The sequence below is a fragment of the Palaemon carinicauda genome, chromosome 39, assembly GCF_036898095.1.
Source record: "Palaemon carinicauda isolate YSFRI2023 chromosome 39, ASM3689809v2, whole genome shotgun sequence".
NCBI classification, from domain to species: Eukaryota; Metazoa; Arthropoda; class Malacostraca; order Decapoda; family Palaemonidae; genus Palaemon; species Palaemon carinicauda.
In genome coordinates, this window is record NC_090763.1 from 64,959,805 (window position 1) to 64,980,557 (window position 20,753).

The window sequence follows — 20,753 nt, forward strand, 5'->3', positions numbered from 1 at the left end:
TAGAAGTTATTAGGCTCATCTCAGGAAAACCTTTGCACAACATTCTTCACATTTTCTAAACTGTAATATCTCTACTGCATATAATACATGATGTTTAAGTATCAGTAAGTTGTTCTTTCAAACTCTGAAAATTAAATATGAACTAGTCCAAAACTTTGGCTTAAACATTGTCGTATTTTCATTATAAAAAATGGTTTTAAAAATATATAAGCAACTCTGAACCAACAAATCCAAAATGGTTTTGATATTTTCAAGATGTGCAAGACTACCAGAATAGTTTCCAAACTTTATCCCTTACAAAATAACGTATACAATACCGAAAAAAAAACTGCCTGAAACCTTAACAAAGGCATTTCAGTCATGTGTTTGTGTAATCTACCTGGGTTCGTTAGCCTGAACGAATTGATCTTCCTGAGCACCAGCTGTTTTCGAAGAGATAAGCCTATTCTTACAGGTAACAATTGATTCCCTAACCTTTCTTTGCCTCTTTTAGACATCGCTGATAAGAAACGTAAAAACGGACATGGACAATGAACTTCAGACAAGCCATACAATACTTGGGAGAGACAGCCAAACAATGCCAGGGCTAATAATGCGCCCTCTGGTTCCTGTTACAAACTGACAATGGCTATCCTATCGAAAAATTTTCCACTTCCCTTTCTGTATGGCTTAGCAACGTGCACGTGAATACAACAGAGAGAGAGAGAGAGAGAGAGAGAGAGAGAGAGAGAGAGAGAGAGAGAGAGAGAGAGAGAGAGAGAGAGAGAGAGTGTTCTATTTATTATCACCGCCAACGAAGTTGGAAGGAGGCTATGTTTTCACCCCTGTTTATCCGTTTGTTTATGAACTTCCGGGCGAAAATTTTACTCATATAGTAGTGAAACTTTTAGATATTCATTATTATGTTGAGACGTGGAAGTGGTTCAATTTTGAAAGTCCCTAGTCAAAGGTCAAGTCGAGCAAAAGGTCGACCGAATTAACCCTAACCTTAACCCCAAGTCCGCACATGGTTCTCACACAGACTTCAAACTTGCCTCGACCCCACGGGTTATACAAGGCTAGCAGTTTATCGATTCTGGTAAGGGCAAGCTGGTTTCGAGAAATAAGCTGCCGTGGCGGAGGACTGCACGCTGAGTGCTTTTCTAGTTAGGAATGTAATGTGCATTTATATATTTCGCTACTAGTTACTACTCACAAAATTACCTTTATAATTACCAAAGTGAATACGCACTGTTAACATCTGTTTCTTTACCATAGTACCCTTTACTTTTAATACTTTTTTAAAATATTTTAATTGTTCATAACTTTTCTTGTAGTTTACTTCCTTATTTCCTTTCCTTAGTGGGGTGTTTTTCCTTGTTGCACCCCTTGTGCTTATGGCATCCTACTTTTCCGATTAGAGTTGTAGCGTAGCTAATAATAATAATGATAATAATAATAATAACGATAAGAATTCCGTTTACCAAGACAACACTATATCCTATACCATAGTTTCGAGATCCCTCGTATCACTGAGGCTCCTTAATTTTCAAAATATTGTCAATCCTATTTTAATCAGAATGCTTATGGGACGGGTAAACAAAAGCAATTTAACTAAGCCACGCCCGGGGCAACCAGGAAGAGGAAGGGAGAATTTCTGGACGTTAGGATACTATAATACTTATATCGGGAATCTTTACTATATACTTTGTAAAGCTGCAGTCTTCGCGTATTATTACTATTGATGACTAGTGTACGCGACCCGTCAAAAATGACGGCTAAATATCTAGATAGATATGCCCACAAACGCTACCCCCTCTCACCAAAGTATGGCTACTTCTCCTCGAGGGGAAAAAGCTGAACGCGACAGGCTATATATATATATATATATATATATATATATATATATATATATATATATATATATATATATATATATATAATATAGCCAGACTCTCTCTTTATTATGAATTAAAGATTTAGCTTTACCCCCAAATCATGCGCTATTTTTAAATATATATGATTATAAAAATCCATCCCACTAAACGAAAAGTAAAAGAAAAAAAATACCCATACCTATCCCTCTGGTCATCTCTGACTTCTACACCACATAACGTCATCGGCTGCTTCAGTCTGAATTTTTCATGATACCCGATTTCAGACCGCTGATTGCGAACTTCAATGGTAGATCATATTGGAGTAATGGCGAGGTAAATGTAGTATATACGCACTCGTATTATCCCGCATGAATGCTTTAGCCACGCACAGATGAATAATTCCTTCATAAACACTGAACAGCGACGTTCAGGTTAAGACTAATGAATGTTCATTAATATGATACAGATAAAGATGTTGAGATCCAAATGGATTTTAACCACATTAACCATACATTTAGAAAAAAGTGGATTCGTGTGTGTATGTATGTGTGAATGTACATATAATTTCTATCACACATACACACACCCATATATATATATATGTATATATATATATATATATATATATATATATATATATATATATATATATATATATAGATAATGTGAGTGCGTGTGTATGTGTGAATTTATATACAGCTTCTATCACACACACAATATATATATATATATATATGTATATATATACATATACACACACACACATATATATATATATATATATATATATATATATATATATATATATATATATATTAAACTGAATACGTTACGGCACTACAAGGAAAGTGAAACACTGGCATGCAATATTCCTTGAGAATGCCTTAGGTAATGGAAAGTGATGTAGCGCTCCAGTAATTCTATTTCGTCGTCTTCATACATACATATATCCCACTTACATCGTCGATGGCCGTTAGCGTTCTAACACCACTTACTAACATTAATCAATTATGGAAGTGAGGCTGACCTTGCTTCTACCAAACAGATCCTTGAAGTGCAAAGCGTATTCCTTGCCATATCCAATTATTCAAGAGTGAATAATTTATGTATCTTTTTTTATTATACTTCGTCAAATCTCTTACAAAAACAGAATTTCCACAGTTAAATTATTTTGATAACGCAGCAATTTACTGGTGATGTACGTTTATATGGGTTTTCTAATTATGAATATATTAAAAATTTCGAAACGGCTGCTTTACTGCATATTCTTTTAATCAATATTTATTTACAAAATAATCTTTAAAATGTCGAAAAAACTTCATTTCATTGCCTTGTGTCGGTATAGCCTATCTATAAAGTTTAAAAACGAAAAATAAATATTTACTTCAGAAAACCCTGAAAACTATATCTACCTGATCAAGTTATTCTTAAAAGTTCTTTTGAAAACATTTGGTTCTTTTCAGTAACTTTTTTTAACCTGAAAGTTTACATTTTCGAAGTCCACGTGATACAGTTTTGTCTAAAATAAAAAAAGCCTTCCTGAAATGGATGATAATTCAATCTCGGCACAATTCGCAACTCTACAAAGTCACAACTGCCAGTCAGTTAGCTATTTTCCCTGCCGGAGCCCCTAGGCTTATAGCATTCTGCTTTTCCATCTAGGGTTATAGCTTAGCAAGTAGTAGCAATAACAATAATAATAATAAATCTTCGTTTAATTATCCTGAACAATAACGACCAACCTACACATTTCAAACAAGTATGTGTAACACTTCGACTGTTTTATAAGCGTGGGTAATAGGGTGCCAGGCATCGTAAACACAGTTACTTCAAAAGTGAATATGGACTCTTAGTGGTTTTTGCTCTTAATATCAAATGCTAATAAGGCAGGAAAATCAACGTAATTTTTTAGATCAACAAATGTGTACTGTAACAAAAGCAGCGGTAGCCCTTGACCGCCAAGGACGCGAAATACTTGTGACATGAAGAAAGAAATGTTAGAAATCTTGATCAGAAAAATTTCAGTACTGGTAGTAGTCTATTCGAATTCGGGGATCGCGGGTAGCCACTAGCAAACCACCAGTCACAGCGAAAAGACAATGGTAACACAAAAGCATGCCTTATCTACAGTATATTGGAAAAGGAAAAAAAACAAGACTTATATCCAAAGGGATTGGATTAATTAATATGCCCAGCTGGGGCCGGGAAGCTGTTCACTGCTAGGCCACAACGGGGGAACCCCCACTGTTGAACTATAGAATAAAATGTCAAAAGGTTTGACAGCAAAATGAAGCAAGGAAATTGATTATTATAAAGTGGCTACATTAGATTAATGCCTACAGTGAACCGCTCGATGAATATTGACAGTACTAACCCCTACAGAACTACACTAGGCCTAGTTATCTCACAAGAAAAGTTGACCCAGGCTTCCGGACTTGGTTGGTTGTTTCAGTCGCAAATAGGAACCGCGTTGACTAGTACAATAGTGTTAGTGTTACCCAGAAGAGTATTCTGGATGCTGCAGCTGGTAACACACATTTTGGTATGTTTAGTGATGTTGTCTTATTACTTATTCACATGTTGTGTTTTAGCTTTTGGTGTTAGTCTTTGAAGTGGCGCTGTTTGATAAACATTTGCCTAAACATTAAATAACTACATCCACGAATTCATATTACCATCATCTACCTATATGGTTGTTTTAAAATAAGAGTTCGGTTCATCGTCGTGATTTTCGTCTTCACACTCACATAGGCATATATATATATATATATATATATATATATATATATATATATATAAATGTACATATATATATATGTATATATATATATATATATATATATATATATATATATATATATAAATGTACATATATATATATATATATATATATATATATATATATATATATATATATATATAGTGTGTGTGTATTAACTTTACACAGTAAATTAAACACTCAAAATACCCTTAGAGGAAAATAAACTACAAACATACCTTCAGCCTTGGCCCAATGGGTCTCAGGTGAAACTTCTGTCAGTCCTTTTTAACCGCAGTTGCCAGATAGAAACACACTTCTTTTTGTTTAAAATGCCTTACGAATTCAATGCACTCTTTTCCGAATCAATAACCTAACCAAACTTGAATGAAATATTACAAATAGTAATATATTCCTTCTTTACGAGCTAGGCAAGTCAAGACGTCCTCTAAATTTAAGGGGTGGGGAAAACATACTAGAATCTCTATAGTAAACTACAGTCGTTGCCACTCCAAATATTTACAGTAACTTTGCTATGACTCTTCAATATATTTACACATCACTAAAACACCGCACGCGTCTTGAAAGGAAATAATAATCACAGATCGACGTATAAATTTACTGCTAGCAGAGGTGAAAGTCCAAATGTATGGCTCTCGTGCATAAATATTGTCACGTTTTAGTTTTCTACCGCCAAAATCTCGCATTAATCGGACTGTGTGGTTTTTCATTAAGGGTACCAGCCTGAAATTTTGCATGACTATCACAGGTTATATCAAATGATTACGAATATGAAAGAATTCAACAGTTTGCCGTTAATATTAACTGCTAAGTGAAATGTCATGCGGGAAAATCCCAAGATATAGAAAACAGTAAAGCATCAAGTTAAGTTTGTGGTCTTCCGTCACGGGTAATTCACCAGAGCAGTTTTAAGTGTAATCCACGAGTAATTATATATATATATATATATATATATATATATATATATATATATATATATATATATATATGACAGATAATACATGGGCATAAAGAATAACAGAATGGGTCCCAAAAGAAGCAGGGGAAAGGAAGAGAAGACGATAGATTATTATCATTATTATTATTATTATTATTACTAGCCAAGCTACAACCCTAGTTGGAAAAGCATGATGCTATAAGCCCAAGGGCTCCAACAGGGAAAAATAGCCCAGTGAGGAAAAGAAATAAGGAAATAAATAAATGATAAGAATAAATTAACAATATATCATTCTAAAAACAGTAACAGCGTCAAACCAGATATATCCTTTATAAACTATTAACAATGTCAAAAAGATATGTCATATATAAACTATAAAAAGGTTCATGTCAGCCTGGTCAACATAGAAACATTTGCTCCAACTTTGAACTTTTGAAGTTCTACTGATTCAACAACCCGATTAGGAAGATCATTCCACAACTTGGTAACAGCTGGAATAAAACTTCTAGAATACTGTGTAGTAATGAGCCTCATGACGGAGAAGGCCTGGCTATTAGAATTAACTGCCTACCTAGTATTACGAACAGGATTGAATTGTCCAGGGAGATCTGAAAGTAAAGGATGGTCAGAGTTATGAAAAATCTTATACAACATGCATAATGAACTAATTGAACGACGGTGCCAAAGATTAATATCTAAATCAGAAATAAGAAATTTAATAGACCGTAAGTTTCTGTCCAACAAATTAAGATGAGAATCAGCAGCTGAACACCAGACAGAAGAACACTACTGAAAACAAGGTAGAATGAAAGAATTAAAACACTTCTTCAGAATAGATTGATCACCGAAAATCTTGTAAGACTTTCTCAATAAACCAATTTTTTGTGCAATTGAAGAAGACACAGACGTAATGTGTTTCTCAAAAGTAAATTTGCTGTCGAGAATCACACCTAAAATTTTGAAAGAGTCATACAAATTTAAAGAGACATTATCAATACTGAGATCTGGATGTTGAGGAGCCACCGTCCTTAACCTACTTACAATCATACTTTGAGTTTTGTTAGGATTCAACTTCATACCCCATAATTTGCACCATGCACTAATTTTAGCTAAATCTCTATTAAGGGATTCACCAACCCCAGATCTACATTCAGGGGATGGAATTGATGCAAAGAGAGTAACATCATCTGCATACGCAACAAGCTTGTTTTCTAGGCCAAACCACATGTCATGTGTATATAGTATGAAAAGTAATGGGCCAAGATCACTACCCTGTGGAACACCGGATATCACATTCCTATACTCACTATGGTGCCCATCAACAACAACTCTTTGAGATCTATTACTTAAAAAACCAATAATAATGCTAAGAAACGACCCACCCACTCCCAACTGTTTCAGTTTGAAAACGAGGGCCTCATGATTAACACGGTCAAAGGCAGCACTAAAATCAAGGCCAATCATACGAACTCCCTGACCACAATCAAGGGATTTCTGTACAGCATTGGAGATTATAAGGGCATCACATGCTCCAAGGCCTTTGCGAAAACCAAATTGCAAACTAGGGAGTAGAGTAGATGATTACCTTCAGCAAACCTATCAAGACGTTTTGCCAGAAGACGTTCTAAAACTTTAGATAATATGGGAGTTATGGAAATTGGGCGGTAATCAGTGGGACTTGAGCAACCCAAACACATTTACATATAGAGGAGTAACATTACCAATTATAAAAAAACAAAGGAAAAATACCATTTGGGTCTACACCTCCATAAGCATCAAGGTCCATCAACAGAGCTTTAATCTCACGAGTAATACTATCACAAAATTGTTAATGTTGGTTAACAACATGGAGCAAGAAAGTAGGAACGAAAGTATACTGTAATTTGAGGCTAAAAAAAAGTATAGCTATAGGTCCAATGGGCAATAAAAAGACCCATATAAACACATGTATTTCCACATATATACAGTATTGAATGAGCAAGATACACTCTTCCAAGAAGCTACCCACGCACCACGCTGTTTCTTTGAAAAATATTCATAACAAATCTAAAAACCTCAAATTTTTTTTTTTTATCTTTTTATTAAAAAGTTAAATTACATATTCTTTACAATCACGATATTTACAGTATAATCACATTTAATTGCATTTTTCTATAAACAAACCCATCTAATTTAACAATTTACAACATCACACATCTTGATTTTAATTTTCAGTCACTCAAAAACAATAATTTATATACTTTTTGGTAAACATTTTATTCATTCTTTCTTTATAGATATTTTTCAGAAGCCACCGATCATATTGAAATTTACTCTTAAGAAATGCATCTGTTTCCTCTTTCGTATATCGTTTCTTCTTACTGACCCAAACAGCATATAAATAACCAACTATCAACACAGTGGCGCTATTATAATCCTTTTTCGTCCTATATTTGTAATTGAACATTAATGTGTTTAAAAAATTGTCCCTGTTTATGTCACAAGTATGAAATAATACATTTTTGACATACATCAATATTGTCTGGATGTGCCTGCAAAAGTAAAATATATGCAAACTATATTCAACATCATCGCAATGATCACATTTATCACTCTCTTTGATATTCAACATTTTCAGACGATTATTTGTCGCCAAAGTTTCATGAGCGTATTTAAAGGCAAACTCTCTCTCCATGATGCCAATGAAAGGTTTGTTTATGCTGTCCCATACCATTTTCCAGTCCAAAAATGGATAACTCCCTTCAATTTTTGGGACAATCTCTGGCCTTATGAAATTATAACAATCTTTAGAACTTAAGTTAGGAAATTTTGCATGGTGATAAACTTTTCTGATTACATTAATTGCAACTGAATAAAATGATGTTGACACAAATGAAACCTCATTTATTTCCTTCAAGTCCAACAAAAAACTAATTCTCATCTTGCAATAGAAATTACTTAAACCAATATCCTTTCTAATATCATTTAGAGCTGTCGAGCTGAAAATCGCCAAGGACTTAAAATAAACATTTATAATACCCAATCCACCTTTCTCTTTCGACAAACAAAGAGTATCTCTACCAACAGGATGGTAAGTTCCCTGCCATATATATCGGAATACATGCATATTTATTTGAGTAATGTACTTTTTCAAAGGAGGCAAAGTGTGTGATATATACCAAACTTTGGACAAAACTAGTGAATTAACAATAATAGCTCTTTGGAAAATAGATAATTGTCTTTGACTTAGCATATCTATGGATATTTTAATATTTTGAGTAAGGCGAGACCAATTTTCTTCACATGTAACCTCAAAATCACTATAATAAATTATACCAAGAATTTTGATACTTTCAACAGTTTTCAACCAACTGATAGGCCAAATTTTTCGGTTTTCCCATTTCCCAAACCCAATTATACTAGTTTTGTCCTTGTTTAGCTGTGCACCTGTCGCAAGTTCAAACCATTGTACTTCTTTATAACACTCTCTAACTGAATCATCAGTTGACAAAAACACGGATGAGTCATCTGCATAACCTTGCAGGCATATATTTACATTGTTTGGAAGGCTAGGCCCTATTATCTTGTTATTGCTCTTTATTGCTCTATACAAAGGTTCTTGAAATATACAATATAACAGCATTGACATAGGGCAGCCTTGTCTTACTGACCTTTTAATACAAAAAGTTGAACTCATAAACCCATTTACCAAGATACTACTTACACAATCTTTGTACAATATTCTAACTAGAGCCACAAATTCATCTGGTAAACCAAATTTCTTCATCACTTTAAAAACAAAATCCATATTAACTCTATCAAAAGCCTTAGACCAGTCTAAGCTTAGAATTGCTAAGTCTTCACTCTTTTGTTTTGTATGAAAAATTACATCTCGAATCGTATTATTACAATTCACAATCGACCTTTCCTTCACTGCACAATATTGTTCTGGGGAGATAATCTTCCCAATAACACATCTCAATCTGTTTGCTAAAACCTTAGCAAAGATTTTATAGTCAACATTCAAAAGGGATATAGGTCTCCAGTTCTCCACCAAAGATAAATCTCCTATTTTAGCTAACAATTTTATTACACCCAAATTTTGACTATCTGACATATATTTCTCAGTCACAATGGATTTGAACACTTACATAACGTCAGACTTTATTAAAGACCAAAACTTTTTGTAGAATTCTATAGGAAGTCCATCATACCCTGGTGATCTTCCTTTACACATACTCTTGATAGCATCAAAAACCTCAATTTCCTCTAATTCTCTACTTAACAAACTTACATCTTCCTGGTTTAGGACAGAATGGCATAGGTTAAGAAAATAATCTTGACTTTTTACCTGACCAGTTACCTTACTAAACAATTTTTCAAAGTGCTCCTTTATAAAAACAGAAATTCCCTCTGTGCTTTCTACAATGGAACCATCTGCTTGTTTTATGTTAGTAATGCGTACATGATTTTTCTTTTTCTCAGCACCAAGTAGATGCGCAGATATTTTTTCCCCAGTTGTACGATCATTTAGTTTGGCTCTTATCTTTATACCTTCTAATATTTCATTCTGGATGTCACAAATCCTATTCTTGAGAATCTTAATATTTTCATAATTTACACTAGTTTTATAGTTAATATCATAAAGTTGACGCAATCTTGTTTGTAATAAGTTCAGCAATCCATACTTTTCTTGAGAAATTTTTTTACATAATTTGACAAAGAATTTTTTACATTGTGATTTTGCCCAGTCCCACCATAAGAGTATGTTATCAAATGTACCCTTTTTCTGCTTTATAAACTGCCATACATGTAAAAAATTTTCTTCAATTTCATCAGAATCTAAAACTTTAACATTCAACTTCCAATACCCTGTGCCAATTTTTTGTGTGTTTATGTTTAATTTCAAAACAACCATACTATGATCTGAAAAACTTATTGGAATGGTGTCTACAGATGTTATATTATCAAATAATTTTACCGTATAAATCCTGTCTATTCTGGATCCATAGTTTTCCCGTATATAAGTGTATTCTAATATCCTGTTTGTGAATTTGTAATTATCTCTCAGAGCAAGGTTTTTCACGAGAGTACTCATAGACTTAGACAGTAAAGCTTTGTTATTATTACTGCAATCTCTTGTGCATGTTATACAGTTGAAATCGCCTCCAAAAATAAGATAATCAATATTATGTCGCAGGTAATACAATATTTCATTCCTGAAAAAGTCTTCCCTTTCAGCAAATTTACTGGCACCAGATGGAGCATACACATTTATAATAGGTATAATGCAGTTATTGTAACATACCCTTACACCAACAATTCTACCGTTAGTATCCATCTCCTTGGTTAAAAGTTTAACATTTGTTTTATTATTTATACAAATCATTGTACCTCCTTTTAAATTGATTGATGGATTGAACACTATACACATAAAATTAGTGAGATAACTCAACCCTGAAATATCTTTTACGTTATGTTCTTGAATCAACAGAATATCAATTTTATAGTACATGATAAGGGACACAACTTTCATTTGTTTAATTACCTCATTTAAGCCATTAATATTCAAAGTGGCAACAGAAAGAGCCATTACAACAACGAACACTGAAACAATTACTTTTTCTTTTTCTTTGACAACCTATCTTTCCCATTCATTTTTTCTTCCTTCCTTTTTTCTTTATTGGATTTTCCTCTAATTAACTTTAATTTACCTACAGTATCTAAATCTATGTTCCACTGGCCTTTTGGCATCACGTCTGAGGCTTTATCACAATTTTTCAAATCGTCTTCAATATCACTGACTTTATTTACCTCTATATCCATGTCACGTTCTTCAGTAGCACCATCCACTGATTCATCATCCCTATGCACTGAAACCGCAATATTTATTTCCTTAAGATTTCCCGGTTCTTCATTTACATCATCCTCAACGGGAAAGAGACTTTCAACTGTGTAAGGAATACGAGGTTCATCTTGTGATGGAAGCCCCTTATCCTCAGTTATTTCGGTAACTTGAGAAGCTCCTTCAGGTGCACTTTTTATTGCAAAGATGTCACTATCACTGTCGGTATCTGTTAAATTATCACCATTACCTGGAACATGACCCTCCAGGTCACGTGATCGACCTTCTATTTCGACTGAGTGTTGATGAACAGCAGCAACATCAACATTCTTGGATGAGGGAATGGCCACTGGTTGTTCTCCTACTGCTTCGCATAAGTCGCCTATCTGGTCCTCTCCGTGGTTGCTGGATTCTTCTTTATCATTTTCAATACTCTTTCCATCACATGGTTGCTCCACATTTGCTTCATTATCTGTTGCCAGTTGAACATCAGGAGTAACATCTTCTTCCGATATCCGACCCTTATCAGAATCCTTGCCGGGCATTGCTGGGAAATCATTCAAATTAAAAATATTTAACTTAGGCTCACTATCCATATTACAGTTAACTGCCATATGAGAGTCTCTTCCGCATTTGTAACACGTCTTTTTCTGACCATTATATAAAAACACAACATTATAACCACAAATATTTATGGAGGATGGGATATTTTTCTTTATTTCCATTTTCACAGTGCGTGTTCCATTTTCTAGACCATTCGCTCTCCCATGAGAAAAGGTATTATGTCTGAGATGAAGAACTTTCCCATACTGTTCGAGGACACTAATTAAAAGGGAGTCTTCTATATCAAAGTGTGCATAACGTATTGATACATAGGTATATACACTACTCAAATTTACTACTAGGGCCTTTTCGCCATTACCGAAATGAATCACTTTGTCTTCGTACTCTCGTATAAAGACATCAAAAACCTTCTCATCAATAAATTTCACGGCCACTCTGTTATTTGGTATGTTCTGAAACCCTCGAATGTCTTTTTCACTTATTTTTAACTTATTAAATATGACATCACATGCCGACTCATAATTAGGGGAACACGAAAATTTTAAACCAACTGTAGTCTTTGGTTTAAGTCTCGCAGCCATTGGAAAGTTGTTGGCCATCGTAACTGGTAGAAAACGCTCCGTTTTCTATGATGACGTCATATCGCCTCAGGCGACATGAAACCTCCGGCTTGGCGATTCCTTGGAGGTGTATCGAGGCAAACTACGTCTAATAATATAAACTATGACACAAACTAGTTCACTTGAACACTAATTAGTTCACTGGCATCTTACTCACAAGTTGTAGTCCAAATTCATAAGAAAACCCTCGGAAAACCGTCTCAAAATCACAAAATGAGCAGAGCGTTCCAAATAGCGTTTGTAAACAAACAGAGCTTCTTCTTCCTCTGAAAAACCTCAAATTGGTAACACCTGGAACGCGGAAAATTCTACTCAATAAACAGCCATGGACAAATTGGCGACCATTTGTGCAACCACAATTCTTGTCACTGGACACTACTAGAAAGAAGCGGCTTAAAGTCAATTAGTTTCTTTAGTAATCCGTAATGTTTGCTGTCTTCCGACACGGGTAATTCACTAGAGCAGTTTTGATAGTGTAATATATGTTAATTACGTACCGTTATTGAAATATATATATATATATATATATATATATATATATATATATATATATATATATATATATATACACACATACAGATAAAAGATGCACATTAAAAATAACAGAATGGGTCCCGAGAGATTGCAAAAGAAGCAGGGAAAAGGAAGAGAAGACGATAGATTGACGAACTAACAAATTTTGCGGCTGTGACTAGCCTAGAAAGACCATAAACAGACGCAAATGAAAGGACATGTCTGAGTCCTTTGTTCTGCATATATATATATATATATATATATATATATATATATATATATATATATATATATATATATATATATATATATATATATATATATATATATATATATATATATATATATATAGAATGTGTGTGTGCATGCGCTTGAGAACACTGCATCAAGTGACACAACAAACATCAAGTATGAAAAGATCCTTAAATTGTTTAGGTGAGAGTGGGTGCGTGTGTAAGTATGTGTGACTATATATATATATATATATATATATATATATATATACATATATATATATATATATATATATATATATATATATATATATATATATATATATATATTTACCCTATGTTTTAGCTGATGTTATCATATCATCCATTTACCTGAACTCTTTTTCTCCACAGAGTCTAACCGACGATGTTGTCATAAATGTACTGTTGTGCCAATATACCCTTTTCAGTTTTCATTTACTCGAAGATATTAACTAAATTGTCTTTTTTCTGAGAACGTCGCTAATTATCTTTTTGGTATTGAAACTAGTTTTTTTCTCACTGAAGGAACTGGAAACTACACTCGTTATATAACCACAAAAGAATGTACGAGAAATGCAGGAACTCCAAAAACACTCGTGGGAATAACCTTCAAAAATGAAAGGTCATATATATATATATATATATATATATATATATATATATATATATATATATATATGCGTAAAAATCACAGGAAAACGTGATGCTCAGATGCAGAAGAACCACAGGAAAAATTAAAATACGAAATATACGATTAAGTCCTGACTAGTTTCGTGATATTTCTTCAGTCCTCTGAAATATCACGAAACTAGTCAGGACTTAATCGTATATTTCGTATTTTCATTTTCCCTGTGGTTCTTCTGCATATATATATATATATATATATATATATATATATATATATATATATATATATATATACATAGCCTATAAATAACACCCGTAACAAGTCCACTGCAGAACAAAGGTCCCAGACATGTTCTTTCACTCGCGTCTGTTTATTATCTTTAAATGCCACTCTATACCCGCAAATTTTCTTAGTTTGTCAATCTAGCGTCTTCTCTTCCTTCTGCTTCTTTTGCAATATCTAGGGACCCATATTGTTACTTAATGTCCACCTAATATCTCTTGTTATATGTCCTGTCCATTTCTTTTTATTTCATGTTGTTAGAATTTATATATATATATAAATATATATATATATATATAATATATAAATATATATATATAATATATAAATATACACATATATATATATATATATATAAATATCACCCACGAAATGCATTTAATACCGAATTCTATCTTGGGAAATACATATCCACTTGGAATTCATTTTATGGTAACAGCTTCTGGCCGGGTGGTGATTCGAACCACCACCTGTACGGCTAGAAACTATGCTTGGCAGGGACCCTACCGACTGTGTGCTTGTGATATATGTTCATATATATATATATATATATATATATATATATATATATATATATATATATATATATATATATATACACGGACATTTTATTCAACAGAGGCTTATCAAGCAAGCTCACGGTTTTACGGTTGGTAGCACAAGAATGTAGTGTACAGTCATTTCAGAAGACGATTACAGTATATGATTCCCAGAGATAACTATGCCAAGGTCATCTGTATAGAAGTTTTGAAGGCAAAAGCTTTCTTGAATACGCTATTTGGTTTCAAAATAAATATAATAAAATTTGTCATTCTAAAAATCTATTTTATTTAGTTACTGTCTATATACAATTTTACCAGCACGATACATAACCTTTATACCTTTTTGCACATGTATATGGCAAAGCAATCTATTCTAACAGACGTAAACGTAATGAATAAGACAAATGCTTTGTTCAACAGAGGGAAGAGCCATTAGACAAATTACAGCTAATTATATGCTGCCTACACGAAACTACTATAAAACAATAACCAAACGCAAACCTTAGAGCTATCGATATTCTCATAAACGGGCAATAATAAACTTGAAACATAGTGCAGAGAGTTGGCCTAATTACGAAACCCAAAGACGAATTAAAGCACCAGATATATATACACAAATAATAAATAGATTTTGCATCACATTGAAATTATGAGGTTTATCCTTAGTTGCACCTCGTCCATTAATGGTCTCACCGCCCAACTTTCATAACAAACAAATATGAATTCTCAGAAAACACACTACAAAAACCGTTGCTCAGACATTGCATGGAGTTAGTGCATATGGCGGATCAACAAAGCAAATTCGAACTAGTGTACGCAGCCTTGCGTGAGAAGAACTAGTCTCAAGACCAAAAAGATAATTAGCGACGTTCTCAGGAGAGAGAGAAAAAAGGAAAAAACAATTTCGTCAATATCTACGAGTAAATGAAAACTGAAAAGGGCATATTGGTACATGACTTGGATACTTATGACAACATTGTCGACTAGATTTAGTAGAAAAAAATAGTTCGAATAAATATTCAATATAATAAAACAGTAAATAACACATACAGGCTAATACAGGCTATATATGTATGTATATATATATATATATATATATATATATATATATATATATATGTATGTATATATAGGCTATATATATATATATACACATGTATATATATATATATATATATATATATATATATATATATATATATATATATATATATATATATATATATACATACATATAGGCCTATATATACTTGACAGCAAATTTGAATGGAAGAAAATCACGTACAATCCAGAAACTTGATGCAAAATTATAGATTTACTCATCCATTCACCACATAACTCCTAAATTCTTATATTTAACTTCACGTGATAATTTTTTTTTATTCAAAGCCGGTACAGGACCAACTCCCATTCAACGGTCTACAAAAATCTGTTTTATAGTTTTACTTGCGGTTAGTCTATTTCTAATGAATGTAGGATTTCTCATATATATATATATATATATATATATATACTGTATATATATATATACATATATATATACATACATATATATATATACATACATACATATATATATATATAATATATATATACACACACAGATATATATATATTTATATATATATATATACAGTATATATAAACTAATAGTCACCATAGTAATTGACCACATTAATCTTCGCGTAATTTCCATAGGTCTAGGAGGTTGCAATACCTATGCTTGCATAAGAACTTGTTTTTAATGCTCAGAAAGAGAGAGAGAGAGAGAGAGAGAGAGAGAGAGAGAGAGAGAGAGAGAGAGAGAGAGAGAGATGGCCTACACGACAATGGGAAAACACATAGGCTATCACAGCATTAGTTCTACTCATCGTATAAATAATAATGCCTTACAGCCTTAATTCATTAAAAAAAATTTCAATAGTCCAAAATAAATAAACTTTCGTAATAGCACTCCCCAAGAGAGATTAGTTCACCAAACTTTCAACTGGATTCCACAAGGTACAGGAAGAGTTGGAAGACCCAGGCCTACATGGCTGAGGACTAAGAAGCTTGAAGTAGGAGATGATGTATGGAGAAGTATTGATTTCAAAACTCAAAATAGAGACGACTGGCGAAATCTGACTGAGGGCCTATGCGTCAATAGGCGTAGGAGGAGATGATAAATAGCAGTGAAATATTTCACCTATATCTCCCAGTTCCTAGAGACCTAGACCTATATTACATTCCATTTCTCATGGAGAAAGTAACTAGTACTCATAAACCTAGATTATAATGCAATCAAAATTAATTCGTGCTTATAACAAAACAGTCTCCGTCCCTTCTCGAATCAGACTTTAGCTAGAGGCTAAGGCTGTCGTCTACTCCAGACTTATCGTTTTCATTTGCGAGATTAGGCCTCCTAACGGGAGGCTCAACAAGTCGGTGACTTGGCTTCGGCTTAGGCCAGCTATGGCTATAATGAGGTTTAATAGAAATCTAATATATAACAAAGCTGACTTTTTCCCTACACAGATTAGATTGTTGAGGTTTTACTAAGCACTGCACCTGTATGCAGTAAAGTTAATAATCCAAAATGCCTTAAAAAAGTTATTATTTGTTTTGTCTGCGCCTATTATAGATTACAGAACGGAAATATTCAGTGTTATGTTTGGTTACTACTCTGATTATACTCCAATCTCATTCGACTATATATACGTCACTTATTTGACTAACAACGATGGCCAAAAGAACTCGGTACTTCGTCGTTTACTTCATCATCCCTGCAAACATGAGTTGTTGATAATATATAGTATTTCTCATTATCAAAATCTACTGCATGTAAACATTAAGAAATTATGCACCATAGTACGCGATGAATAATGTCAACGAAAAACAACTAACTTCGGGAATACAATCCTGAAATTACTATTACAAATATGATTATCATATAAATAAAAAGTACCATCGTGAGCCAATAGAGAATGAGCTAAAAGGCGTATAATGAATAATGAATTTCAAAATCAGTGTATCGATTGTTACATAAAAAAAAACATCGCGAGGATAAGCTGAAAATAATCAGTACGGTAAACTGAACAGTTTAATGTTACCCGTTCAAGAAAACGTCTAAAAAGTACTAATCGTGTTGGGGCCCCTGGGCTTAGAGCATCTTGCTTTTCCAACTAGGGTTGTAGCTTGGCAATTAATAATAATAATAATAATAATAATAATAATAATAATAATAACTGTCTTGAAAGTGCTTGTTTACTGGTTAACCACAATTGGCAGATACAAGTATGAAAACTCTAGAGCCGGTAAAATTCAGAACGCTAAAATACACGAAAATTTTATTATGATAAACAAGCAAGAAATACACAATGAAATACAATCAACTCATCTACAAGAAAAGAAAAATAAACTAATCACAGAGGTGGGAATAAATGTGGTCCCTTGCAGACAGCTGCCTATTATGACTATGTGCGCGACCTTGCCTGGGGCATCTTTTTCCCGAGCCAGTGACGACTGACGAGACAGGAAACCCAAGATTTAATTTAGTACAGAACTAACACGAGGCCTTAATCATTCCACACACAGAGAGAGAGAGAGAGAGAGAGAGAGAGAGAGAGAGAGAGAGAGAGAGAGAGAGAGAGAGAGAGAGAGCGCACCGTCATCGTACACCAAGTGACAATGTTATTGTCACTTGGTGTACGATGACGCATATCAAGATCCGATTTCAAATATCTGCTGTTTTTTTTTCTTTTTGACTAGCAATGAATATTAGGTCTAATTCCAAATCCACTAATTATAAAATACTGTCAACTAATTGGGATAAGATATAATAATTTTGGCCTTGGGAGACCATTCAGCGCTCATGTATAAATTAAATCATAAGAAATTTGGACAGGATGATGGAAAAAAGTAAGTACCAACGGAAACTTAAAAGGAAATCCATTAAAGGGCCGGATGTGACCTAAAGGTAATGCCTACGGGACACCACTTGAGGTGTACTGATGACACGAACACTTTCTGGAAAGGGAAACTAATTAGGCTAATTAATGTAAGAGAAACTTAAAAAGACAATAGGCCTATTCCTATTAATTGTCGCTGATGCAAAAGTATGAGACCGACTTCTAGTAATGTAAATAATCATTTCAGAATACACACACACACACACATATATATATATATATATATATATATATATATATATATATATATATATATATATATATATATATATATATATATACATATAATGTATATATTGCAAAAAATATAAATACCACTTGACTGACTTCTAATCGCCCAACCACATTAGGTACAACAAAAACTGGCTTCACTAGGCCTAGTCCTAACAAGGGTTTACAGTTTGGCTACATAGACAGGCGCTGGGGCCTGTCAGGCCATTCATTGCCTAAGCGCATCTAAGTCAAAACCCCTGAAGTTAAACCAAGGTAATAGTTAAAAGTTGGACAGCAAAATGGATGTGAGGGAACAAAATCAGAAATAGAAGGATATAAAGCAAGTGCAGCTATGGACGAAGGAACACTATTTAAATCCCTTAGTGATGGATTTACGGCATTGACCCTACACGAGGTACAAGACTAAACGACTTTATAACCACGCTAATGTATTGAGTGAGAGAGAGAGAGAGAGAGAGAGAGAGAGAGAGAGAGAGAGACGTCCGGAATGGGCAATAGCATAATCTAGACCTATGCGTTTACCAACCAGCAGACCTAATGGAAACGTTTATCAATTGCCCAGACGATATACAAATGAATCAATAATGTTGTTCGTTGTTGTTTACCCTTACATGAAATAGTTTAAAGGAACCAAAAAACCAATTTGTTCGTGAAATCTATCGTTGAAAAAAACCGTGATTTAGACCTTTTCCAACATTCGTCAACTAGTTTGGTTAAACTAAAAAGTTTGTATCTATTCAAGTGAGAAATTATTGTGAATTTGTCCTTTAGTTAAACATTTCAATAGATAATTTTAAAAAAGTAACCAGTTACTACAAACGAGTAAATAACAATCGGTACATGTGCGCATGTTACAAACTGCCAATCAGTCACTTACCAAAACTCCGTCAAGAACAAAATTTAAGTTGATGGTGTATCAGACAAGAACACTATTGGTAGAAATGGAGAATTTAGATCATGGAAGGATTCATACAGAGCGAATTGTGAGAGAATAAACCGGTAAAATTTAAAACAGCGCAGTCTCGACACATCGCTGTTAGACGCCACGAGTTAGGTCGAGCGCGGTACGGCACATCCACACTCCACCAAGGTTGAAGCAACACTGACGTCTGATGATAATGTGCAATAGTGAATCCTTGCTGGTGGTCCGAACTTTAAGTTCGCATCGTTGTTTATTATTATCATTATCATTATTATTATTATTATTATTATTATTATTATTATTATTATTATTATCTAAGCTACAATCCTAGTTGGAAAAGCAGGATGCTATAAGCCCAAGAGCTCCCTCCAACAGGGAAAAATAGCCGAGCGAGGAAAGGAAATAACTAAACTATTCGATTTTTATTATTTAATATTGTTAATTTATTCTCATCATTTATTTATTTCCTTATTTCCTTTCCTCACTGCGCTATTTTTCCCTGTTGAAGCCCTTGGGCTTATAGCATCTTGCTTTTCCAAATAGGGTTGTAGCTGGGCTAGTAATAATAATAATAATAATAATAATAGATATTTTAAGAACAGTACCAACATTAAAACAGATCTTTCAGATATAAACCATTAAAAGTCTTACGTCAGCCTGTTCGACATAAAACTTTAGCTGCAAGTTTGAACCTTTGAAGTTCAATGGATTCAACTATCCGATTATCGGTAAAGAAATACAGGTAATTTTACTAACATGAACTTAATATTTAGTATTGCAAGGTTTGCTATAGTTATCGCTCGAAATTCAAAACAGGTGTGAGGGCCAAAGAAGGTCAAAGATGTTGCGTT

At 33.5% G+C, this 20,753-nt stretch overlaps 1 long non-coding RNA gene across 1 annotated transcript in view; it reads right to left on the bottom strand.

Annotated features, from left to right (window-relative positions):
* LOC137630890 (uncharacterized) overlaps positions 1–20,058 on the bottom strand; it is a 92,676-nt gene extending 72,618 nt beyond the window's left edge. Inside the window, exon 1 of the long non-coding RNA XR_011041798.1 lies at positions 19,858–20,058. This is a non-coding gene — a long non-coding RNA (uncharacterized lncRNA). The remainder of the gene's footprint in view (positions 1–19,857) is intronic.
* Between the last annotated feature and the right edge of the window lie 695 nt (positions 20,059–20,753).